We start from the raw sequence: 7,500 nt of genomic DNA on the forward strand, positions 1-7,500 counted from the left end.
TAATCTGACATTAGTCATTATTGTTTTGTATCCCAGACCCCTGTTAGAAAAGAAACACCTGAATTTAACGTGTCCACATACTTTTGTCCATAAACTGTATGACTTAATTATGTTCTTAGGCTAACGATCAGTGCTGTTAACTGTCGTTTTCCACCCGTGACCCAACTGACCAGTACAGTAAAACTCTCCCATGATGCATAGTGATGTTTTGTTCACTTGCGTTTTTCTCTTAGTGAAAAAAAGAACCCGACCAACGGGAAAACACGCAAAGTTTACGACGGAAACAAAGCGCCCAGGTGTGAAACCTTCCGTCCAGATGCACAACTCCTCCATCACCACCTCCGTTCCATCGTTCCCGTCACTTTACCTCGTCTTTTTCAGGCTCTTTTCAACCACGTCTTGATCTTTCTACGCCTGCTGCACCTCTGACTACGATTGTAAAACCTGTTCAGACTGAATCAATCCACCCTGATGCCATATCGTTTGGTTAAAGTCGACTTTAATTCACATTTGTCCTGCAGCGCACGTTAATGAATGTACAAAATTACATAATGAATATGTTTGAAATATTACGACGAACCTTTTGGCATTAGAGAAAATGCTAAATATATATATGTATAAAGTTTAAATATGGCTTTAATGAAGTGAAGCTTTTATGAAGTGATGGTTTCATGGTGATTTAGTTTTGTTTGTACAAGATGTTTTGTGTTTTTATTTATTTTTCTAAATAAAGATGTGAAGAAAGACTGGTCTGGTTTGTCATTTCTAATCATGTTCAGTCCAGATGTGATGTTTTAACCCTTTATAGTCTCACAGAAACACAATGAAATTGAAAATGTTAACCTTAGTGTGTTATTGACACCATCAGGGCATTTCAGCGCCTTAATAAATAGTAATAATGGGTTAGGTTTATGTTTATGTTTTGTGTTTATGCATTTGGCAGACGCTTTTTTCCAAAGCGACTTACAGGGGAAAACCAATCAAATCACTCAATCAATCAAATTTTATTTATATAGCACCAGATCACAACAAAAAAGTTATCTCATGACACTTTATGTATAGAGTTGGTCAAAACCAGACTCTAAGCCAATTTACAGAAACCCAACAGAATCCTCCTCCTAGGTTTATATAGCGCTTTTTTGTCAACGCGTACGGCGGATCCATGATTCATTCCCACTCTGGTGGTGGTAAACTACACATGTACACACAGCTGCGGCCCCTCCCACCACCACCGAACATTCAAACGCATTCATACACGTGTGGGTGGGTGGAGTATCTTACCCAAGGACACAACAGCACATGACTAGGACAGAGCAGGATTCAAACCGCCAACCCTTCGGTTATTGGACCACCTGCTCCAACTCCTGAGCCCCTAATAGTCAACTGTTCATAATAATAATAATAATAATAATAATAATAATACATCACACTTATATAGCACTTTTTTGAACACTCAAAGATGCTTCACAAACAAAACAAAAAGAACAGAGAGAAACATTAATAACAGATGCCTGAGCTAATTAGCATGCTAGCTAACAGACCATGTAATTCAATACATGTTAATGCTATTGTGGACCTGTGTGGATCGGACTAACTGTAGATGGTCAATGGTCCTGAGATTGGGATGTCCATTTTTAGTCCATTTTTGGTACTGACCACTGCAGACCGGGAACACCCAACAAGTAAATAAAGCTTTGTTTATATAGCACTTTTTAAAACAACATGTTACCAAGTGCTTCACATAAAGGGGAGATAGATCAAATCAAATTTTAAGCCAATTTACAGAAACCCAAAAAACAGAAGGGGGGGGGGGGGGGGGGGGGGGGTTACTTCCACCAAGGAACGGCGGAGGTTATATTTTCATCGGGGTTTGTTTGTTTGTTTGTCCGTCTGTCTGTCTGCTAACAAGATCAACTCAAAAAGTTATGGAAGGATTTTGATGAAATTTTTAGGAAATGTTGATACGGGGACAAGGAAGAAATGATAAAATTTTGGTGGTGATGGGGGGGGGGGTAACTGATCTGTGCTCTCCGAGTGCTTTTCTAGTTTTTGTTTGTTTTGTTTTTTTAAATCATGAAAAAACAACTAATCAACAGGTCTAATTCTTTTTTAAGTCGACAGTAGCCAGCAGACCACAGGCACTCCCTCTGAAGGTACAGCAGGACCAACACCTGCTGGAAGACACCTTTAACCAGGTCCCAGTCTGAGACCAGACCACCATATGTCACCGCACAGGAACAAAACCAAGTTCCGTTCTCTGCAGAACCACAAAATCACCAGTCAGATGAAAAAAGGAAACACTGACTGAACAATGAATGAATGAATGTTCAGCCCCAGGGTCCTGTGGTACCTTCATGTCCACACCGTTAGCCAAAAACACAGGAGCAGAATAAATTATACATGTAGGGATGTAAAAACCAGAGGGGGAGTTTGATCTCCTCCCACCCCACCCCCCAACAAATCACACCCTGGTTATGAACAGAAATCATTACACTGAACTCAGCGATAACCAGCCGCATATAATTATCAACAATATGCAATAATTAGATTCAACAATACTGAAAACTCGACAGTGTCCAGCAGAAGTGTTCCATTAATACTGAAAATGCATGTGTTGTGTTTAACATGTGCATGTGTTTTTCTGTTTGTTTACTCTTTGGGGTTGGGGGGGGCGAGGGTAAGGGGGCTGGGGGGGTTTATCCAAATGGCCAGCAGCTGCTTTGCTCTGTTTTTTAATGTGTGTACTTCAGTTTTCATTAGTGGATGAAAATGCAGCTCAGTGTGGTTCAGCTCAGTCCAGTTTTTACCAACTTTTGTGTCTGTATTCTGTCTGTTTATTCTGTTTGAGTATCTGTGCCGTGTTTTTAACTAGTGTTAAAAAGGTGAATTATGTTTGTTGTTTTTTTTTTTTTATCAACACCAATATCCTTGTATTGTTTGTGTGTGTAGATGATCTCCATATTTGTGTTTTATGGTGAGTCTGAAGGAACAGAGTCAGAGTTATTTTGTTTTTTAATGGATAACGCTGCTCAGTTTGAGTGTATTTGTGACTCTGACATGTGTGTATAATGTGTGTATTATGTGTATTATATTTGGATTGTATGTATATTATATGTGTATTATATGTATTATTTGTGTATTATGTGTATTATATGTATTATATTTGTATTATATGTGTATTATATTTGTATTATATGTATATTATATGTGTATTATATGTGTATTATGTGTATTCTATGTGTATTCTGTGTGTATTCTTTGTGTATTCTATGTGTATTCTGTGTGTATTCTATGTGTATTCTGTGTGTATTCTGTGTGTATTCTATGTGTATTCTATGTGTATTCTTTGTGTATTCTATGTGTATTCTGTGTGTATTCTTTGTGTATTCTATGTGTATTCTGTGTGTATTCTATGTGTATTCTGTGTGTATTCTTTGTGTATTCTATGTGTATTCTGTGTGTATTCTATGTGTATTATTTGTGTATTATGTGTATTATATGTATTATATTTGTATTATATGTGTATTATATGTGTATTCTATGTGTATTATGTGTATTCTGTGTGTATTCTATGTGTATTCTGTGTGTATTCTATGTGTATTCTGTGTGTATTATGTGTGTATTCTGTGTGTATTCTATGTGTATTCTGTGTGTATTCTATGTGTATTCTGTGTGTATTCTATGTGTATTCTGTGTGTATTCTGTGTATATTCTGTGTGTATTGTGTGTATATTCTGTGTGTATTCTGTGTGTATTCTGTGTATATTCTGTGTGTATTCTGTGTGTATTCTGTGTGTATTCTGTGTATATTCTGTGTGTATTCTGTGTATATTCTGTGTGTATTCTGTGTGTATTCTGTGTATATTCTGTGTGTATTCTGTGTATATTCTGTGTGTATTCTGTGTGTATTCTGTGTATATTCTGTGTGTATTCTGTGTATATTCTGTGTGTATTCTGTGTGTATTCTGTGTGTATTCTGTGTATATTCTGTGTGTATTCTGTGTGTATTCTGTGTGTATTCTGTGTGTATTCTGTGTATATTCTGTGTGTATTCTGTGTGTATTCTGTGTGTATTCTGTGTGTATTCTGTGTATATTCTGTGTGTATTCTGTGCGTATTCTGTGCGTATTCTGTGTGTATTCTGTGTATATTCTGTGTGTATTCTGTGTATATTCTGTGTATATTCTGTGTATATTCTGTGTGTATTCTGTGTATATTCTGTGTGTATTCTGTGTATATTCTGTGTGTATTCTGTGTATATTCTGTGTGTATTCTGTGTGTATTCTGTGTGTATTCTGTGTGTATTCTGTGTATATTCTGTGTGTATTCTGTGTGTATTCTGTGTGTATTCTGTGTATATTCTGTGTGTATTCTGTGCATATTCTGTGTGTATTCTGTGTGTATTCTGTGTATATTCTGTGTGTATTCTGTGTATATTCTGTGTATATTCTGTGTATATTCTGTGTGTATTCTGTGTATATTCTGTGTGTATTCTGTGTATATTCTGTGTGTATTCTGTGTGTATTCTGTGTATATTCTGTGTATATTCTGTGTGTATTCTGTGTGTATTCTGTGTGTATTCTGTGTATATTCTGTGTGTATTCTGTGTGTATTCTGTGTGTATTCTGTGTGTATTCTGTGTATATTCTGTGTGTATTCTGTGTATATTCTGTGTGTATTCTGTGTATATTCTGTGTATATTCTGTGCGTATTCTGTGTATATTCTGTGTGTATTCTGTGTATATTCTGTGTATATTCTGTGTATATTCTGTGTGTATTCTGTGTATATTCTGTGTGTATTCTGTGTATATTCTGTGTGTATTCTGTGTATATTCTGTGTGTATTCTGTGTGTATTCTGTGTGTATTCTGTGTGTATTCTGTGTATATTCTGTGTGTATTCTGTGTATATTCTGTGTGTATTCTGTGTGTATTCTGTGTGTATTCTGTGTATATTCTGTGTGTATTCTGTGCATATTCTGTGTGTATTCTGTGTGTATTCTGTGTATATTCTGTGTGTATTCTGTGTATATTCTGTGTATATTCTGTGTATATTCTGTGTGTATTCTGTGTATATTCTGTGTGTATTCTGTGTATATTCTGTGTGTATTCTGTGTATATTCTGTGTATATTCTGTGTGTATTCTGTGTATATTCTGTGTGTATTCTGTGTGTATTCTGTGTGTATTCTGTGTCTCTCATCCATCTGACTTCTACATTTGTAAATCACTAAAGGCTGACCTGCGTCCTGACTCCAGCTGAGCAGACATTTCCAACATGCTGATGTCAGACAACACCACAGATATGACGGACAGTGGCCCCGCCCCCCTGCAGACCCACAGATATGACGGACAGTGGCCCCGCCCCCCTGCAGACCCACAGATATGACGGACAGTGGCCCCGCCCCCCTGCAGACCCCCTGCAGACCCACAGATATGACGGACAGTGGCCCCGCCCCCCTGCAGACCCACAGATATGACGGACAGTGGCCCCGCCCCCCTGCAGACCCACAGATATGACGGACAGTGGCCCCGCCCCCCTGCAGGCCCACAGATATGACGGACAGTGGCCCCGCCCCCCTGCAGAACCACAGATATGACAGACAGTGGCCCCGCCCCCCTTCAGAACCACAGATATGACGGACAGTGGCCCCGCCCCCCTGCAGAACCACAGATATGACGGACAGTGGCCCCGCCCCCCCGCAGAACCACAGATATGACGGACAGTGGCCCCGCCCCCCTGCAGACCCACAGATATGACGGACAGTGGCCCCGCCCCCCTTCAGACCCACAGATATGACGGACAGTGGCCCCGCCCCCCTGCAGACCCACAGATATGACGGACAGTGGCCCCGCCCCCCTGCAGACCCACAGATATGACGGACAGTGGCCCCGCCCCCCTGCAGACCCCCTGCAGACCCACAGATATGACGGACAGTGGCCCCGCCCCCCTGCAGACCCACAGATATGACGGACAGTGGCCCCGCCCCCCTTCAGAACCACAGATATGACGGACAGTGGCCCCGCCCCCCTGCAGAACCACAGATATGACGGACAGTGGCCCCGCCCCCCTGCAGAACCACAGATATGACGGACAGTGGCCCCGCCCCCCTGCAGACCCACAGATATGACGGACAGTGGCCCCGCCCCCCTGCAGACCCACAGATATGACGGACAGTGGCCCCGCCCCCCTGCAGACCCACAGATATGACGGACAGTGGCCCCGCCCCCCTGCAGACCCACAGATATGACGGACAGTGGCCCCGCCCCCCTGCAGGCCCACAGATATGACGGACAGTGGCCCCGCCCCCCTGCAGAACCACAGATATGACAGACAGTGGCCCCGCCCCCCTTCAGAACCACAGATATGACGGACAGTGGCCCCGCCCCCCTGCAGAACCACAGATATGACGGACAGTGGCCCCGCCCCCCCTGCAGAACCACAGATATGACGGACAGTGGCCCCGCCCCCCTGCAGACCCACAGATATGACGGACAGTGGCCCCGCCCCCCTTCAGACCCACAGATATGACGGACAGTGGCCCCGCCACCCTGCAGACCCACAGATATGACGGACAGTGGCCCCGCCCCCCTTCAGAACCACAGATATGACGGACAGTGGCCCCGCCCCCCTGCAGAACCACAGATATGACGGACAGTGGCCCCGCCCCCCTGCAGAACCACAGATATGACGGACAGTGGCCCCGCCCCCCTGCAGACCCACAGATATGACGGACAGTGGCCCCGCCCCCCTTCAGACCCACAGATATGACGGACAGTGGCCCCGCCCCCCAGCAGAACCACAGATATGACGGACAGTGGCCCCGCCCCCCTGCAGAACCACAGATATGACGGACAGTGGCCCCGCCCCCCTGCAGAACCACAGATATGACGGACAGTGGCCCCGCCCCCCTGCAGACCCACAGATATGACGGACAGTGGCCCCGCCCCCCTGCAGACCCACAGATATGACGGACAGTGGCCCCGCCCCCCTGCAGACCCCCTGCAGACCCACAGATATGACGGACAGTGGCCCCGCCCCCCTGCAGACCCACAGATATGACGGACAGTGGCCCCGCCCCCCTTCAGAACCACAGATATGACGGACAGTGGCCCCGCCCCCCTGCAGAACCACAGATATGACGGACAGTGGCCCCGCCCCCCTGCAGAACCACAGATATGACGGACAGTGGCCCCGCCCCCCTGCAGACCCACAGATATGACGGACAGTGGCCCCGCCCCCCTGCAGACCCACAGATATGACGGACAGTGGCCCCGCCCCCCTGCAGACCCACAGATATGACGGACAGTGGCCCCGCCCCCCTGCAGACCCACAGATATGACGGACAGTGGCCCCGCCCCCCTGCAGGCCCACAGATATGACGGACAGTGGCCCCGCCCCCCTGCAGAACCACAGATATGACGGACAGTGGCCCCGCCCCCCTGCAGAACCACAGATATGACGGACAGTGGCCCCGCCCCCCTGCAGACCCACAGATATGAC

The 7,500-nt window shown here is 45.0% G+C and overlaps 1 pseudogene; it reads left to right on the forward strand.

Moving 5' to 3' along the window:
- LOC115410663 (melanopsin-A-like) overlaps positions 1-749 on the forward strand; it is a 62,246-nt pseudogene extending 61,497 nt beyond the window's left edge.
- The last annotated feature ends 6,751 nt before the right edge of the window (positions 750-7,500 follow it).

The sequence above is a fragment of the Sphaeramia orbicularis genome, chromosome 19 (genome assembly GCF_902148855.1).
Source record: "Sphaeramia orbicularis chromosome 19, fSphaOr1.1, whole genome shotgun sequence".
Taxonomy (NCBI): Eukaryota; Metazoa; Chordata; class Actinopteri; order Kurtiformes; family Apogonidae; genus Sphaeramia; species Sphaeramia orbicularis.